The sequence below is a fragment of the Chiloscyllium plagiosum genome, unplaced genomic scaffold (assembly GCF_037043375.1).
Source record: "Chiloscyllium plagiosum isolate Xiang-an unplaced genomic scaffold, Cpla_swu_hap1 HiC_scaffold_27, whole genome shotgun sequence".
In the NCBI taxonomy this organism is placed as follows: Eukaryota; Metazoa; Chordata; class Chondrichthyes; order Orectolobiformes; family Hemiscylliidae; genus Chiloscyllium; species Chiloscyllium plagiosum.
The window spans coordinates 22,616,208-22,635,630 of NW_028270165.1; the positions used below are offsets into that span (position 1 = coordinate 22,616,208).

Below are 19,423 nucleotides of genomic sequence, written 5' to 3' on the forward strand. Positions count from 1 at the left end.
GATCAATATCGATTTCATCAGTTTCCTAATTCCCTCTCCCCCACCTTGTCCAAGATCCAACCTTCCAATTCGACACCAACCTCTTGACCTGTCATACCTGTCCACCTTGCTTCTCACCTATTTGCTCCACCCTCATCTCTGACGTATCACCATCAATCCCTACCTCCATCTATCTATTGCACTCCCAGCTGCCTTCCCTCCAGCCCCACTTCCTTCCCAGTTATCTCTCAGCCCCCTTGGGCCACCCTTTATTCCTGATGAAGAGCTTATGCTCTAAACCAAGAGTGTGATGAAGCAACATCCTCAACAAATAGGAAATAGCACCCAAGTCAGATTTCATTCCCTCTTCTGTTTCCCCATTCTTTCAGAAATAAGAAATGTCTTTTTTCACCATTACTTCAGCCAGCTTTAAAGAATCATTTCAACCTGTTTTTCTAACAATTGTGGAGGTGACCAAAAGCAAACATTTCACTCCTCTTCAATGTCCCATTTCTCCTCCTATGAGCCATTTTGTCATGTTGTCTCTGTTACAAGCAGCCGAGTGCACTTGGTTTCTGAATTGAAATTTGGCCGTTGAAGTGAACGGGATTAATATTTATCGATGGCTAGCTGTGTTTTCACTAACTGTAATCATCCACCAATATGATGTCTTTTGTTCCACCAAAACTGGAAACAATGATCTGTGTTTATATTAGGATGTAGAAAGTCATCCCAGCGATCTTCACGTTATTATAGTTTACTGAGGCCATAACAGCGTTCTGTGGCAGTTTGATGTGACTAAAACTTGGATGGAAAGAATGTAGATTGATGAGAAGTCGAAATGGCAGAGTCTCTGGCCACAATCGATCTGTCTGGCTTGATTATATGAGTGGCGGCTCTTCAAGAGCAACTTCCACTCCATCACTTCAACCAGCAAGAGGAGATAAGTGTGAAAACAACATTCCAACTGTGACATATACGCATTACTTCGATGTTATTGATCAAAAACCTGGAACTCACTCCTGAACCTTTATTATAGACCACATCATATTTGTGAAGCAATTTAAGAGGCAGCTCACCACCACTTTTTCAAGGACAGTTTGGAAAGATTTGCTGGCAGAGCCAATGATATTCGCACGATATCGAGGACAGTCTAATCGTATGGATAGATGATTGGCTAACCAATGATGCAGTAGGGATAAGGGGCATGTTCAGGATCGCAACTTGTAATGAGCAATGTGCCACAGGGATCAGGGCTGGGGCCAAAATTATTTACAATATGGATATGAATTACTTGGAAACATGAAGTGAATGTACTATTGCCAAGACTGCAGTAGAGACAGTTGATTGGAATGCAGGTGGTGAGGATGACATGGAGAGGGATATCGACAGGTTAAGCAAATGAGCAAACCCTTGCCAGATGGAATAGAATGTGGGAAAATGAGGTTGTGCACTTTGACAGCAGGAAATGTGTTGAATGTTAAATGGAGAAAGTTGCTGAATAGGAGGATTTGGAAGCATCTATGAACTCTTCATCTAAGTTCAGTGAGTAATAGGGACGGCAAAAGGGAGATTGGCATTTAAATAGAGTATAAAAGTGGTGAGGTTATTGTGAACCTCCGCCTGGAGGTTTTGATTGAAAGTGCAGTGAAGATTCAACCAGCTGACAGTGGATCTGAATCACATGTAGATCAGACCAGTTTCGGACAGCAGGAAACCAGATAAGTTTTTAAAACAAACCACAACGATTTCATCATTAGACTCTTAATTCCAGATTTATATTGAATTCAGATTCCACCATCTGCCGTGGCAGGTTTTGAACCCAAATCCCCAGAACATTAACTGGCTGAATAGTCTGGTGACAATAAAGTCGGCCATCGCCTCCCCTGGACACATTGGCTTATTGTGTTTAGAGGTAACAAAGGAGCGAGAGGTTGCAGCAGCTGCTACGTTGTTGATATTACACAAGGGAACATCAGGACTCTCAGTAATGGCACAAACTGAAGTCAGTGTCCTGTATCAGAGGGAAGGGCTCGGGAACCATAAAAAATAGGAACAGGAATACGCCATTCAGCCCCTTGAGCCTGCTCCTCCATTCAGTAGGATCGTGGTTGATCTGACATTCCCCACATCCACTTCCCTGCCCTTTTCCTGTAACTGTTCATCCCCCGGCTGTTCACGAATCTATCGATCCTTGTTTTAAATGTGACAAGAAGGATGTCAACAGAGTTACTGGGGTTGGAGGGGGTGTCAGGTCAAACTTGGGGATTAAAACAATGGCTTCACCCTTCACAATATTTAACTAAGGGAATGTTTATGGTTATCCAATGCTGGAAATTGGGCAGGCATTCAGATGAAATTATTGGTAAATTATAAATGACAGAGGAGTCGGCAGAGAAGTGGTGTTCAGGCACAGTTGGATATCATCAGTATAGATGCCAACACCAGCAGCTACGGTTAAATAAATAAGAACGGAAGACGCTAAAAGCAGACCCTCCCAGAGCATACAGCGATATTGGAGAGGGTCAGCACTGTCATTAACTCTGATCGAGGCTGTCCGCAGGTCGACGAGGCAATGTTCATCCCTATCACCGTTACAAAGGATGTCAAATATGACCTTGATAAGAACTGTTTCAGGGGTACAAACCAGACTCTAGGGCTATAAACACAGAATTCTGGAAAAGCTGGGAATGGCTTCTTCAACAATGTTCCATCCAAACCAACACTTCCATTGGTGCGATAATAATAGAAGTGTTTTGGTTTTTATCTAGATGATTCTCAGCAACACTGAGTGAGAAGCAACAAAATTAACACAAGAAATATTGCAATTGCTACAATATGCCTGCTCCCAATAGGAGGCCACCTGGTGTTCACTTAACTGTCTACAAGACGCAATATTGGAAAGGAATGACCCAGTTCATAGCTATAAGAAGGGAGACACAGACTGCTTGATAAAAACATACAATGGGCGGGAGTCGGCCACTCGGCCCTTCGAGCCTGCTGCAACATTCAATAAGATCATGGCTGATCTGAATTCAACCTCAATTCTACATTCCTTCACATCCCCGACAATCTGTCATCCACTTGGTTATCAAGAACCTATCTACATCTGCCTTAAAGATTTTGAATTCACTGCCTTTTGTGGAAGACACACAACCATCAGAAAGAAAAAAAAATCATCCTCATTTTTGTCTTCTACTTTTAAAATATGACCCTCTACTGTCAGATATTAAGATAGGGATACAAACTGCATTCAAATAACTTCTGTGGTACAGTGAACTATCTCAAAGTGCTTCACGTGAACATAATGAGAATTCCTTTAAAAATCACAAGAGTGGAGCACAGATTAGGACAGGTGACCAAAGACTTGGTCAAAGGGGCAGGTTTAGGGCAATCTTTTAAACAGGTTCAATTTCCCAAACATCAGAGGACAAAGACGTAAAGGGCAAACACAAAATAGCAAAGGATGGGAAGCAACACTGTGAACATAATGTCACAGGATGAGTAATCCAGGGAACATGAGTTCAAATCCCACCACAGCAAGAGGTGAGATGTGAATAATTCAAATCATAAATGGGGAACACAAAATTAGTCTCAGTATGGTATCGATGGCACTGACGTCAATTGTCATAAAAGCCCATGTTCACCAATGTCCTTTCAGGAGGGAAACTGCCATCCTTACCCGGTCTGGCTTACATGTGACTCCAGACCCACAGCAATGTGGTTGACTCTTAAATTGCCCTCTGAATTGGCATAAGCAAGATACCTTGCACTTAGGGATGGATAACAAACATCAACCTTGTGAAAGTGTCAGAACAGAAATTGCTGGAGAAACTCAGCCTGTCTGGCAACACTGGTGGAGAGAGAGAGAAAGAAACAAAGTCAATATCCTGGCCTTCGTCCAGAACTGTTGTGAAGAAGGGTCACAGCACTTGAAATGCTAACTCTGCTTCTCTCTCCACTTTTGATTCCAGTCCTATTGAGTTTCTCCAGCAATTGGTGCATTTTTGTGTTTCAGATCTCCAGCATTGCAGTTCTTCATTATACTGACTTAGGGAAGCTCAAATCCTATAAAATAATAAAGCAGAGGGGCTGGAATTACTCAGCAAGTCTGGCAGCAGCTATGGAGATAAACATAGTTAGTTCTTCGGGTCATTGAATGAACTGACATCGGGGACAAACTTTTGGGGAAGCTGCAAGAGTAAAAGGCATTGGTGTAACTTCAACATCTGGGAGAACTCTCTCAGCCATGGAGGTCAGACTGACTCAGCATTCTGGTCCTGCTCATTACCTGTTAACATCTCCATTTGTTGTTCTTGTTATATTTCTACATGGTTGACACATTCCTATGTTTTAAAATGATATTCGAAACTGACAGGAATTTTCCATGTAAGTAATCATACATTAGAGGGTTTGGAACGTGAATGTAACTTTTAAACAAAAAGTATTTATTCATGCATGGGGTGTGGGCATCGCTGGCAATGTTTGCATTTATACCATCCTTAACCACCCTGTGGTTGGTTGTAAAAGTGAATGAAGGTGTCTGAGAGTGTCTTGATCAGCACAGCAATCTCAAAGATGGGTGTGCTCAGGTAGAAGTACCCTCCACTCCCACAGCAAGTCTGCATTCACTTCAATTACAGATACCATCTCACACTCCCAGGACAAGGACAGCATGGGATTACAATCAGAATAAAGCTTCCTCTACTCTTAAATTGAAAGTGAAGCTACCTCAACACTGTCCCCAACAAACACTGCCAAGACAAAGACAGCATTGGGTTAGATGCAGAGTAAAACTCCCTCTACACTTCCCCATTCATTTAGTCCCAGGACAATGGCAGCAAAGGGTTAAATAAACAGTAGAGCTTCTTCCATTATGACTAACACTTTGTACGTTCTACACCAATCCTCAAGGATAATTCAGAACTGAGACTATTATCTGGTACTGAATTCACACACCCTAATGGCAATGACAGTAACAGTAAATCAGGTAAAACACACACAATGTACAACAAAAGTAGACTGTTATTGGGATCTATGATATTTAAATGACAGGAGACATGGTCCCTGCAATGATCCGAATGTGAGCTGAACAACTTTCTCACGTGAACAATATTCTCTGGGAATGCAATGTCCACCTCACTGCCGTCTATTCAGTTCCTCTGCTCTCGTTCAGGGCTGAGTTGCGGCTGACCACATGGTGGCGTAGGCGTCAAGAGGTTAGACAATTAAGGTCAACTTGGATTGGGGCATCCTGTGTCATGCCAGTCAGGTCGAGGGTCGCTGATTTACTCAACTTATAATCGGGGACAGGAGGATGTCAGGCTGGGCTTGTATCAGTTTGAGTTTAGAAGAAACAGATGATCTGATGAAGCTGTATAACATCTGGAGAGGACTTAATGTAAATGTAATGTCCACTCATTTCTAGCCAGAGACTAGCCTCTCATTTAATATAGGAGAGTTTTGTTTTTCTCTCAAGTGTTCCCGAGTCTTTGAAATTCATTTCTTTAGAGAGCAGCATGTGGTAGTGGCACGGTGGTTAGCACTGCTGCATCACAGCATCAGTGACCTCGGTTTGATCCCACCCTCGGGACGACTCTCTGTGTGGAGTTTGCACTTCTCCCCTTGTGTCTGCGTGGGTTTCCTCTGGTGCTCTGGCCTCCTCCCACAATCCAAAGGATGTGTAGGTGAGGGTAGATTGACCATGGGAGATGCAGGGTTACAGAGATAGGGTAACGAACTGGGTCTGTGTGGGACGGTCAGTCAATGTTGACTCGATGGGCTGAATGGCCGACTTGCACGCAATTGACCTCTATCAATCAATAGTATACACTTGCTTTATGGTTACTGACATTAAATTACATTCGTGGTTTTGGTTATTTCATCTCTTACGTCATTATATTCAACCAACTGCAGCATCTCGAAACTTGTTTAATTACAATATCCAATATCAGCAGAGTACTTTTTCTTTTTGTCACGACCATTATCTTGAACTCTGACGTGTGACGTCTTCATTGCTGTCAAAGTTCCTTATTTGTCCCTACATTGTCATGTTCTTACTTTGTCGAATGACTTCCTGGCTTTTGCAGTTAAGACTCTATATTCTGCCCTCGTCAACATTTTCCCTTCCAATTCTGTACTAAGGATTTCATGAAAAACCTCAGAGTGTGGTGAGACTGTGGAACTCACTACCATAGTGAATAGTTGGGGTGAAAGACATTACAACTAATGGTAAGCAACCCAATACAAATGAATGTCACTCTCACCAGATTCACAACACAGTGAAATTAATACATGCAATGTCCCTCAATTTCTCAACTGTTCCGAAGCAGACTTGATGAAGAACAGATCTTGCACGATCAACATTAAAATTTAAACAAAAACCAACAATTATAAATAAGGCAACTTTTCTAGGGCAAAGTTAAGTAGATAATCTAATTAATAGCAATGATTTAAACCCTTTGATCAAGTCCCCCATCATCTCAGAGTTAGAAATTTAAGCGGCAAATTAAGAAAGAATTTATTTTTAAAACTTACCAATTCAAACAAACAGTTTCCAACAATGTATTGCCAAGCCTTTGTGCAATACTTGGACTATGGGTTTTTCATAGACACGTAACTGTAAATCTAATTTAAAAGTCACTGCTGAATGTGAATAGACACCCCAAAGTATTCAGCCATTTCTTTCAGGCTGGGACTCATTCTCAGAAAGAGCCAACAATTCTTTAACTGGATAGTAGAATCTAGAGAGAACAGCTCCTGGGCTCAACAAGCAGAAACGTCCAATGGAGGCAAAGTTGGCGGCGGGGCAGGGTGGGGCAAGGGTATAAAACAAAAAAGCCCACTGACTCTCCCACTGCACACACACTGTCAGAATGCACAGGGGCTCAGTCCTGGGAGTGACCCACAGCAGTTTCATCAAGAAGACCACACTTGATGAACAGATCTTGCACACCAGAATTATAATTTAAACAAGAACAAACAATTATGAATACCGCAAATTTACGAGGGCAAAGTTAAACAAGATAATCCAGTTAATAGCAATGATTTAAGCCTTATGATCAAGTCCTCCACCATCCCATAGACACAAAATTAAGGGGTAAATTAAGGAAGAGAATTTTTAAAATTATCAATTCAAGCAATCAGTTCCCAACAATGGATTGCTAAGCCGTTGGGCAATCCTTCGATGATGAGTTGTTCACAGGCACATAACTGTAAATTTAATTTCAATGTCACTGCTGAATGTGAATGGACACCCTGAAGTATTCAGCTATTTCTTACAGACTGGAGCCCGTTCCCAGACAGAGGCAATAATTCTTTAACTGGACAGAAAACACTAGAGAGAAAGCTCCTGGGCTCCTGGGCTCCCCCACTGGAAGCAAAGTTGCGGGGGTGGGGGAACACGACGGCATAAAACAAAAAAATCCGACCGGCACTCCCACTATAAGCACTGTCAGAATGGGCAGGGGTTCAGTCCTCGCAGTGATCCACAGCAGTTTCACCAGCAGAATCAGATTGTTGGGAGGACTGGTGTGCCGACTGGTGCTTCTGCAAGGTGCAGAATGATGAGAAACTCCGCTTGCACTCGGGGCATGTGAACGGCCTCTCCCCAGTGTGGCCCCGTCTGTGCCTCAGCATGTGCGAGGAATTGCTGAAGGCCTTCCAGCACGCTAGGCAGTGGAAGGGCCTCTCCTCCATATGGATCCGAAGGTGGGATGCCTGGGTAAAGCGCTTCTCACACTTGAGGCAGTAGAACGGGCTCTCGCCGGTGTGGACCCGCTGGTGCCTCAGCAGGGCAGAGGAATTGCTGAAGGTCTTCCCGCACTCAGGGCAGCTGAAGGGCTTCTTCCTAATGTGGACCCGCTGATGGCTCATCAAGTGAAAACATCAAGACAGACACGTCTGAATTATGGATACCTCCACCTGAAAGTTAGTATCTTTCACGACATCTAGGAGTGAGTAAGTCTGATTTTGGGAAGCAAAAAAAGTAACAATTCAGGCGGGTGGAATTGCTGAAGCCCTTTCCGCACTCAGAGCAGGAGAACAGTCTCTCCCCGGTGTGATTGCGCCCATGAGTCTCCAGGTCAGATGAGAAATGGAAGCTTTTCCCACAGTCGCCACACTTCCACGGTTTCTCCACGGGACGGGATTCCTTAGGTTTCTCCATGACCGAAGCTTCACCTGCACACAAACGCGTGTACAGCACCTCTCTGCCGTGAATTCCACCTCCCAGTCTGTATAACATTTACTGGCTCCACAATCAGAGTGCTGCAACAGTAGGGTCTCTCTTCCAGTCTCACTGATGTTGAAAAAGTACTGAAACAGGAACCAAAAAGCTTGGTTCCTTCTCACAGAATCATGGTCGAAAATTGTTATAGTCCCGATGGATTCAGTGACTGTCAGACATTGACCTGAAATTGAGGACTGCAAATCCTGAAAGGTCAGAGTCCTAGTGCAATGCTGGAAAATCACAGCAGATCAGGCAGCATCCGAGGAGCAGTCGAGTCAATGTTTCAGGCAAAGCCCTTCAGCTATTGATATTGAAACTTCCGTCTTCAGATCTTCAAATAATCTGTAAAAAGAGATTACAAAAATCATCACTGTCAGTCCAGGTTAGAAATTCCAAACAAGCAATTCTACTTTCTGCAGAACACTCTTTTCTTTTTCCACAAAATTGAAAGCACCATCCACGCCCTCTCACCCTCTATTCTCACCCCGCTCAAGCTAATTCTCCCGATGGTACTGATTCAGGATCTTACAGAGACCGAAAAGTAAAAACATCAAGACAGACACCTCTGAATTTTGGATACCTCCACCTGAAAGTTAGTATCTTTCACGATATGTAGCAGTGAGTAAGTCTGATTTTGGGAAGCAAAAAAAGTATCAATTCAGGATGAACCTTCAATGCAGTTTCTTGAGAAACAACCAGACACGGAATGGGTAACATCTGGGGAGGTGGAGGAAATGAGATATCAAGGCATTGGCACCGACACCAGACAGAAACTGAACATACAGGCATGGCAAACATTATGGGCAAGCCAGAGTCATAGAGATACACAACACAAAAACTGGTCCTTCGATTCAACTCATCCGTGCCGACCAGATAGCCTAAATTAATCTTGTCTCATTTACCAGCACTTGGCCCATATCCCTCTGAACTCTTCCTATTCATATATCCATCCAGATGTCTTTTACATGTTATAATTGGACCTACATCCACTACTTCCTCCGGCAGATCATGCCTTACACTTGCCTCTCTCACGCCAAACATACTACCCTCCTGTTCTGGACTTCTCTCATCCCTGGGAAATGACCTTGTCTATTTAACCTATCCATGCCTTGCATGACTCTATAAACGTCTGTACGGTCACCCCTCAGCCTCTGGTATACCGGGGAAAACAGCTCAAGCGATGCACTGCGTGTACTTTTAGCTTCACACTCGCTGAACCTTCCTCCCGTGTAAAACAATGTTTCCCTCCCCAACACTGTCCATGGGAAAAGCCAAGAGTGCTGAGACTCTGGAGTTGGGGGAATGCCACGTAGAATTCCTACAATGTGGAAACACGCCATTCAGACCAACAAGTCCACACAGACCATCCAAAGTGTAACCCATGCATACAATTTCACCTATCCCATTACACTACACTTACTGCACACTCTGGGCCCATTTAGTATGGTCACTTCTCCCGAAACCGCACATCGTTAGACTTTTGGAGGAAACCCACGCAGACACGGCAGGGAGAATATGCAAACGCTCATGTGCGGGCGACTCCGCACAGACAGTTGCCCCAAGGCTGGAATCGAACGCGGCTCCTTGGTGCTGTGAGGCAGCAGTGCTCACCACTGATTGTGCTACTGACGTGTGCAAAAGGAGGTGGGGACTGTGAACTTTGTTAATTGTACCACAGAGTGGATTGTTGAGTAAGGTTAAATCTCACGCGATCCAGGGAGAGCTAACCACTTGGGTACAAAATTTAGAAACGCATTGTTGTAGATGCTGGAATCCTTCCTGAAAACAACAAATGCTGAAGATCACAGTGGGTCAGGCAGCGCTGTGCTACTCTATGACCGGATAGTGTGGATGTGGAGATGATGTTTCCACTAGGAGAAGGGTTGAGGATGCCAAGTCATTGAGGGCATTTAAGACAGAGATAGGTTCTTGATTAGTAAGGAGTCAAGGGTTATGAGGAGAAGGCAGCAGAATGGGATGGAGAAATATATCAGCCATGATCGACTGGTGGAGTAGACTCGATGGGCCAAATGGGCTCATCCTGCTCCTGTGTATTATGGTCTTAAAGCGGAGCAGTAGTCTTAAGAGGTTCTCACAAACTATTTCAGAATGCTGAAGAGGAGTTGTTGGACTGGAAACCTTATCTCTGCTTTTTCTCCACATATGCTTCCAGTCCTGCTGAGTTTTTCCAGTGTTCTCAGTTTTTGTTTCAGATTTCCAGCATCCACAGTTCTTTGTCTTATTTATCACAGTCATTTCTTGCCTTTCCCAAGTGTCTGGAACTTCATCTCCCTGATCTACAAACTGTTCACTTACCCTAGAAGTGACCACTACCTCCTTATCAGTGTAGACCCCTTTTTTGCAAAATGATTGTTCAATTCTGTGACCAAAATAATTGCATTCGTAATTACTTACACGAGGGACTCTCAATATCTCAGGCAAGAACACAGCCAGATTTTTTCAGACAGTACATTTATGTGATTTGCTACAAATCCCTATTCCCTACTTTACCAGCGTGCTGCTGGGAATGGAGGGTTTGAGTTAAGAACAAGCTGGGACATTTTTCCAACGAAGCCTAGCAAGTTGACAGATAACTTTATCGAGATTTTTAAAATCAGGAGAGGTATAGATAAGTTGTCATTTCAAGGAGGCTCAGAATATTTCATTGCTCCAGAAGGTTTAAAAGGGGGTCAAAGATTCAGCAGAAATCGAGCAGAGCTGAGAACAGACAGCATTTAACTCTGTTGGAACAGGGAGACCAAAGGACAGAGAAATCAGGACCTGAAATCCGAGCTGACACCAGACGACCATTTTATCAGTGCTTTGACAATGGTAATTCTGGGCGGGGCAGGTTGAATTATGAATTGAATAGTAGCTTCCTCAACGAGACTGTGCGTGGCGGTCCGAGCCTGTCTCTATGGCGCAACTGGTCAGTGCGTTCGGCTATTAACCGGGAGGTTGGTGGTTTGAGACCACACCAGGACGGAGCGTTTGTTGGTCTCGCTCCTATGGTTTTCTAGGCTGCAAAGATGCGTGTTTTTAATGGTGTCAGGAAAATGTTTCCCAAACGGAAATCTTTTCCACTGAGGAAGCACAAAGGGGTTTCTGAATTGATTGAATTTCTAACGTAAAGGACTGCGGATGCTGACAGTCCGAGACAGAAAGCGAAACTGCTGGAGCAACTCAGTAGGTTTGGCTGTACCTTGATGAGGAAAAAAAAAAGTTCTGAAATGTTGTCTCTGCTTCTCTTTCGACAGATGCTGCCTGACCTGCTGAGTTGCTCCTGCAATTCCTGGTTTTGTTTTTAACTGAACGTCCATTTCATCTTTCGGGATGAAACACCCAGACTCGCCATTTGCAGATATTTAACCCTTTCGAAACCTGTGAAGTGATTGGATTCGAACAAACTCTGCAATGATTTACTCTTTCTCAGCTCCACAGGCAGAGAGACCTGGGAAATGAAGCTGTCAGTGTGGTTCTGTATTGGTGGGCCTAATAGCGAATGCGATGGACATGAAATCCATTGCGGTTTCCCCACGCAGGTGTGAACCCTGCCGACTGCAGTTGAGAACTGTCGTCAAAAAGAAAGGGAGATTGCTCCACGTTTTTTTGAAAGATGCAAATCAGTGGAGGGGTTGAAATATTTCAATCACATTGGGACTGGTCGGGAATCTGCAACCCACTGCCTGTCAGGGTGGAACAAGCAGACACCCGCAGAGTTGCTTTTGAGGATATGAGCCAAGAGTTTGGAAATGAGACTAGAACAGTGAGGGGCGTGAAGTCGTGATCGAAATGAAGCAGGCACCTGAGGACAAAGGTGTTTTATTTCCCAGTGAAAGATACTGCTTCACAAAGTTGTGACTATGGAAGGGAAGCAGTGACGGTGATTATCTTTGGCTGTTCACCTTGTGAATGTTCCCATTGCTGCGCATGTCCGTGTTAACGTCAGAACTCTGCAGCATGGTGGCGTTAGATACGCACAGGGCCGGGGCGCAATGGATGACGCATCTGACTCCACCTACCTGTTTGAAATGCAGCTCACAGCTTCTTCACACACCCCAATTAATCTTTCTCATTGTCCTGAAGCCGGCATACAGTTTGAATTCCCGATCTATGGGAATGAGAATCTTTTCACTGTCTCGCGTCAGTCAATGACCCTGAGAACATCGGAGTCAAGTCACAGCGCTGTCAAATGAGGGGAAGCTGAAATAGCCCTACACGCTGCTCACGGGCACATTTTACTTTCCCCAACTCAACGCCTCATTTTCCAGCATCATCCAGATGAAGCATCCCTTCGGGTCTTCCATCCTGGCCTGACAGCGTTGATTTTAAATGGCTGTCCAGTCAGTGCCGATTCGTTTTGGCTGAAGAAATCTTCCTTATGTCATCCCAGCATTTCTTGCCACAGAGAACTGTGCGGCAGAGTTCATGTATATATTTCCTTGGATGGTATTTTGTGAATAACATTCGTTTGCTGGTTATTTGTATCGGGTATTTCACGTTCATTCGCCGTTGTTTAATGCTGAGAGGGTTGAGTTATCTGGAAATCATTTCACAGATGTCTTTTATGTCAAGTAATGTGGCTAGGGTTTCTGCACACGTTGTGTCTGCTTGTGTCAGTTTGTTGATGTGAAATCGGCACACCGGGTTTATTGGGTCGGCAAAAGTGCGGATTGCAGATGCTGGAAACTAGAGTTTAGATCAGAGTGGTGCTGGAAAAGCACAGCAGGTCAGAGAGCTTCCGAGGAGCAGGAAAATCGACTTTTCAGGCAAAAGCCCTTCATCAGGAATAGAGGCAGGACGCTTCCAGGGTTGGAGAGATACATTAGGGGTGGGGGTGTGCTGGGCCGAAGGTAGCAAAGAGTAAAATAGGTGAATGGGGTGGGGATGGAGGTGACAGGTCAGAGAGGAGCGTGGAGCGGATAGATGGGAAGGGAGATTGGCAGGTAGGACAGGTCAGCTGGAAGGTTTGAACTGAAGCAAGGTGGGGGGAGGGGAAATGAGGAAACTGGTGAAGTCCACATTCATGTCCTGGGATTGAATTAATCCGAGGCGGAAGATGGGGCATTCTTCCTCCAGGCAACGGGTGGGGAGGGAGCGGCGATGGAGGAGGCCCAGGACCTGCATGTCCTCGGCAGAGTGTGTTGGGGGGGGGGGGTGGGGGTGTTGAAATGTTGGGCCATAGAGCGATGGGGTTGATTGTTGCGGGTGTCCTGGAGATATCCCCTCAGGCGCCGTGACTTGACACTGCGAGGAGTGTCCAGCCTCCCCAATGTAGAGGAGACCGCATCGGGATACAAGAAATGACATTGTTGGATGCACAGGTGAAAGCTTGCTGACGACCGCGGCCGAGGTTCGATTTCCGGGCAGGGAAATAATTTTTAGTAGAGCTGACAGCATGCACCCGCATTTCCCTGGTAGTCTAGTGGTTCGGATTCGGCGCTCTCACCGCCGCGGCCCGGGTTCGATTCCCGGTTAGGGAAGCCATTTTCCGGGGTGCAGGCTACCCATTCTTCTTAAATGCGCTATGCAATTATTTACAGTAGTTTCTGGGTGCTGCAGTGTTTCGTGGCTCGTTGAAATAGTGTCCTGATTCAGATTTGTTTGTATGTGCAGGGATGATTACTTCTGTAGTTAAGTTCTTGGTTCGTGCGGGTTGTTTTCCTATAGACGCTGTTTTGAATTTACCATTGACTGTTCGCTCCACTGTGACATCTAGAAATGGCACTTTGTTGTTGTTCTCCTCTTTTGTGAATTTTATGTCAGCGAGGATATTGTTGATGGTGTTGTAGGTTTCCTCTAATTTGTTTCATTTTTTGATGACGAAAGTGTCATCACTGTGGCGGACCCAAAGTTTGGGTTGGAGCGTTGGAAGGGCTGTTTGTTCGAGTCTCTGCATTTTTGCTTCTGCTAGGAATCCTGATACTGGTGGTTTCATCAGTATTTCGTTGATTTGTTTGTAGGGCTTGTTACTGAATATGAAGTGGGTGGTAAGGCACAGTTCCACGAGCTGGATAGTGCTATCTTTGCTGATGAAGTCGGTGCTGTGTTTGTGTCTTTGGTTCTTCGAGTAGTGTCTCCAGTTTTCTTTGGCCACGTTGATGTTAATGGATGTGAACAGGGCTGTTATGTCAAAGGACATCATTGTTCCATCCTCTTCTAACTTATTGTCTTTGGTGTTCAGGAATTCTTGGATGGAGTAAATGGAGTGGCGTGAATCTTCGACTTGGTGTTTTAGTCTTCAGTGGAGGCCTTTGACTAGTCTGTATATTAGTGTTCCAAATGTTGAGACTGTGGGCCTGAGGGGGGCTCCTGGTTTGAAGAGGAGGTGAACAGCAACAAAGTGCCATTCTTAGATGTCACAGTAGAACGAACAGTCAATGGGGAACTTCAAACTGGCGTCTACAGAAAAACAACACACACAAACCAAATACTGAACCACAGAAGCAATCGTCCCAACACCCACAAACGAGGCTGCATCAGGACATTATTTCAACGAGCCACTACACACTGCAGCACAGAGAACCTACGAAGAGCACAAGAGAAATAGGTATGTAGTGTAATGAAGGAGAACGGGTACCCAATAAATGCCGTCCGCCGATTTCTCATTGATGCTTCGAAGCTGACTCTCAAAAATTCGTTTTGTCCCTCCATTCTTTCCTGTTTGTTTTTTGTGGGTTTTGAAAGCTTTCCCAATCCTCTGACTGAGTATTGGAGTTGGAAAATTATGTTGTGGCTGTAGAGGACATTGGTTAGACCACCTTTGGAATATTGTGTGCAATTCTGGTCTCCCTCCCATCAGAAGTATACTGTGAAAATTGAAAGGGTTCTTAAGCACCAATGGGTCCACAGAGGGGAAGAGGCCCTTCTGCTGCCCTGCGTATGGGAAGGCTTTCAGTGATTCCCCTGCCCTGCTGACGCACCAGTTGTTCCACACCGGGGAAGGCTGTTCTCTGGCCCCAAGTGCGAGATGGCCTTCAGCAGTTCTTCCCACCTGTTGAGACACCAGTGGGTCCACACTGAGGAGAGGCCGTTCTTCTGCCCCGAGTGCAGGAAGGGCTATGCTCTTTCCTCCGATCTGCTGGCCCATTGCGGGGTCCACATGGGAAAGAGGTCGTTCAGGTGCCCTAAGTGCAGCAAGGCCTTCAGCAATTCCTCAAACCCTGCTGAGGCACCAGTCCGTCCACACCAGGGAGAAGCCGTTCTCCTGCCCTGAGTGTGGGAAGTGTTTTATCCGCTCCTCCAGCACCAGCTGGTCCACACGGGGGCGGGGGGGGGGGGGGGGGGGAGGCCATTCTGCTGACCTGAGTGTGGGAAGGCCTTCTGCAATTCCTCCACCCTGCTGAAACACCAGTGTGTCCTTCAGCAGTGGGAGGCCCTTCAGCTGGCCCGAGTGAGGGAAGAGGTTCATGTTTGCTTGCAACTTGCGGAAGCACCAGCGGGGGCACTACTGCTCATTGAGCCAGGGACTGCACATTGCCAATGAAATGATCCAAAGAAACCTAAGACCGCAAGACCATCGGAGCGGAAGTTAGGCTATTGGGCCCGTCGAGTCTACTCTGCCATTCGTTAGAGACAAAATTAGTGCAGATGAGATTAGCTACAGGAAACAGGCCATTTGTCCCATCAAGTCCACACCGACCCTCCGAAGAGTTCCCATCCAGACCCATTTCCCTCTAACTAATGTACCTAACTCTATGGGCAATTAAGCATGGCCAATCCACATGACCTGCACATCTTTGGTTTATGTAAGAAGACAGGATCACCCAGAGAAAACCCATGCAGACACTGGGAGAATGTGCAAACTCCTCACAGACAGCCATCCAAGGCTGGAATCAAACCTGGATCCCGGGCGCTGTGAGGCTGCAGTGGTAACCACTGAGCCACTACATATTGCAACCAGAAGTTGCAAGCAGGAGGTTGGGAGAATACAGCAAGCCAGGCAGCACCAGCATATGGAGTAGTCAGCGTTTTGGGTATTAACCCTTCTTCAGGACTGAAACGTCGTCTTCTCCATGAGAAACGATTTATGGAAATGATGCTGGGGGCTGGAGGGTTTGAGCTCCAGGGAGAGGCTGAATAGGCTGGAGCTGTTTTCACTGGAGCATCGAAGGCAGAGGAGTGACCTAATAGAGGTTACAAAATCTTGAGGGGAATGGACAGGGTAATAGACAAGGTCTTTTCTCTGGGGTGGGGGAGTCCAGAACTAGAGGGCATAGGTTTAGGGTGAGAGGCGAAATATATTAAAGGGACAACGTCTTCATGCAGGAGGCGGTACATATGAAATGAGCTGCCAGAATATATGGGTCAGGTGCTGTTAAATGGGACTAGATTAATTTAGGATATCAGGTCAGCATGGACAAGTTGGACCGAAGGGTCTGTTTCCATGCTGTAATGACTTTGACTACTGGTCCTGATGTAATTTTAAAGTAGAGTCCAAGTAAATTTGAATAGTTCAATCTTATTGAGCTCACTTCCTGAAAAGTTTCAAATGAATCATCTGAGCGATACTGTTTAAACATGCTAAGTTGGACAAGGTATCCCATCAAGTTCAAGATAAACACAGAGTTGAAGACGTCAGAAGTCAGAACACCAAGGGGAGCAAAACTGATCACAATATTCCAGGTGCAACCTCATCAACGTCCTGTATAACTACAACATAACTTGCCAACATCTATACTCAGTTCTCTAATTGATGAAGGCCAGTGTGCTGAAACCTTTCTTGTCGGCTGGAAAGGGACTTGGATATGATGCAGAGCTGGGCTGAGGAGTGGCAGATGGAGTTCAACCCTGCCAAGAGTGAGGTTGTCCATTTTGGAAAGACAAATAAGAATGCGGAATACAGGGTTAACGGTAGGGTTCTTAGTGAGGTGGAGGAACAGAGGGATCTTGGGGTCTATGTTCATAGGTCTTTGAAAGTTGCCACTCAGGTGGATAGAGCTTGTAAGAAGGCCTACGGTGTATTAGCGTTCATTAGCAGAGGGATTGAATTCAAGAGTCGTGACGTGATGTTGCAACTGTACAGGACTTTGGTTAGGCCACATTTGGAGTACTGTGTGCAGTTCTGGTCGCCTCACTTTAGGGAAGATGTGGAAGCTTTGGAGAGGGTGCAGAGAAGATTTACCAGGATGTTGCCTGGAATGGAGTATAGGTCGTACGAGGATAGGTTGAGAGTGCTAGGCCTTTTCTCATTGGAACGGCGAAGGATGAGGGGTGACTTGATAGAGGTTTATAAGATGATCAGAGGAATAGATAGAGTAGACAGTCAGAAACTTTTTCCCCGGGTACAACAGAGTGTTACAAGGGGACATAAATTTAAGGTGAAGGGTGGAAGGTATAGGGGAGATGTCAGGGGTGGGTTCTTTACCCAGAGAGTGGTGGGGGCATGGAATGCGCTGCCTGTGGGAGTGGTAGAGTCAGAATCTTTGGTGACCTTTAAGTGCCAATTGGATAGGCACATGGATGGGTGCTTAAGCTAGGACAAATGTTCGGCACAACATCGTGGGCCGAAGGGCCTGTTCTGTGCTGTATTGTTCTATGTTCTATGATCTATTGCCTTGTGTCCCGATGTTGTCAGAGTTATAGGACCTACTTTAAACTGATGCACAATCCAGCTGCTGGGTGCCCAGAAGCAGAGGAGTGCTGCGTGAGTGTGCTGGGCAGGTAACAAGAGGTCAATTGGTCAAAACCGTGTGATGCTATTGCTCAATGTCTCTGTAAGCTGCTTTCATTTGCAAAGGTGCTCTGTTCTGTATCTTGCCTTTGCATCTGCTTCCCAAAGCTTCTTCAGTGGAGGAGTGGTAGTGGCATCAATCCCCCAGAGCTGGAAGAAGGTCCGAGCTCCAAGAAGCAGAGGGTAAGGCTGGAGACTGGATTTGCTCAAGGCTTGTATTTTTAACTCATTTAAATGGTACCTCCTGTATGGGGCTATGTTTTACATTAAAACCGGAGGATCACATCAGAGTGTTTATATTTAGCAGCGGTAGTTGGTAAAATACACTCTCTGGAGGAGCACCTTCTATGATGCTTCATTTCTTGCCTTATGCCCTTCCCCCATTGCTTATCTCCCAGCTTGATTTTATATTTTTTTGGTCAATTTTCATTTCATATTAATAAGACTTTGTATTGACTGTGTGCTATTAATTTGTTTCTTCGAAAATTGAAAGTCAAAATTAATGGTGTAATTTCATTTCTGATGTCAGAGTTTGATATTGAATGTGCAGATGTGAATACCAGTAAGTTGTGAAAATACATCAAGACCTTGTGGTTTTTAACAAAAAGAGCAGTTCACTGATATTCATGGCATTGTCTCATTTGGGAGTGATGATTCAAATCTAAACAACAAACCGTTTCATGCAGTCACCCAATTTAAGTAAAGTTTTCTTTAATTTAGTTAAAGAAAATAACTTTGGCAGGCTACGATTTATGCAATCTATTTATAAGATTATGTCCATTGCTCGCAATATGGTCTCATCAACATTGGGGAAACTGGACGCCAAGTAGCGGAACGTTTCAGGGAACAACTCTGGGACAATAAAACTAAACGACCGACGCCCTGTGGCTGAACGCTTTAACTCCCCCTCCCATTCCGCCAAGGACATGCAAGTCTTGGGCCTCCTCCACTGCTAAATTCTTGCTACCTGACGCTTGTAGGAAAAACACCTCACCTTCTGACTTGGGCCCTCCAACTACATGGTATCAATGTAGATTTCATCAGTTTCCTCATTTCCTCTCCCCACCTTGTCCCAGATCCAACCTTCCAATTCGACACCAACCTCTTGATCTGTCATACCTGTCCACCCTGCTTCTCACCTATTTGCTCCACCCTCATCTCTGACCGATCACCATCAATCCCTACCTCTGTCTATCTATTGCACTCCCAGCTGCCTTCCCTCCAGCCCCACTTCCTTCCCATTTATCTCTCAGCCCCCTTGGGCCACCCTTTATTCCTGATGAAGAGCTTATGCTCTAAACCAAGACTGTGATGAAGCAACATCCTCAACAAATAGGAAATAGCTCTCAAGTCGGATTTCATCCCCTCTTCTGTTTCCCAGTTCTTTCAGAAATAAGTAATGTCTTTTTCTTCCACTAGAAAGTGATCTTCCACTTTGCGCTGTCTGAAGTGTGCTGCCAAATTATTACTTCAGACACCTTTTCAGAATCCTTTCAATCTGTTTTTCTAACAATTGTGGAGGTGACCAAAAGCAAACATTT

At 45.2% G+C, this 19,423-nt stretch overlaps 1 protein-coding gene and 1 non-coding gene across 2 annotated transcripts in view; one reads left to right on the forward strand and one right to left on the reverse strand.

Annotated features, from left to right (window-relative positions):
• The window catches only part of LOC148143415 (uncharacterized), a 753,683-nt gene that overhangs the window by 456,620 nt on the left and 277,640 nt on the right, over positions 1-19,423 (reverse strand). The gene's annotated exons all lie outside the window — the stretch shown is intronic.
• Positions 13,621-13,692, forward strand: trnae-cuc (transfer RNA glutamic acid (anticodon CUC)). Its single transcript has one exon. It is a non-coding gene; the product is annotated as a tRNA-Glu (tRNA).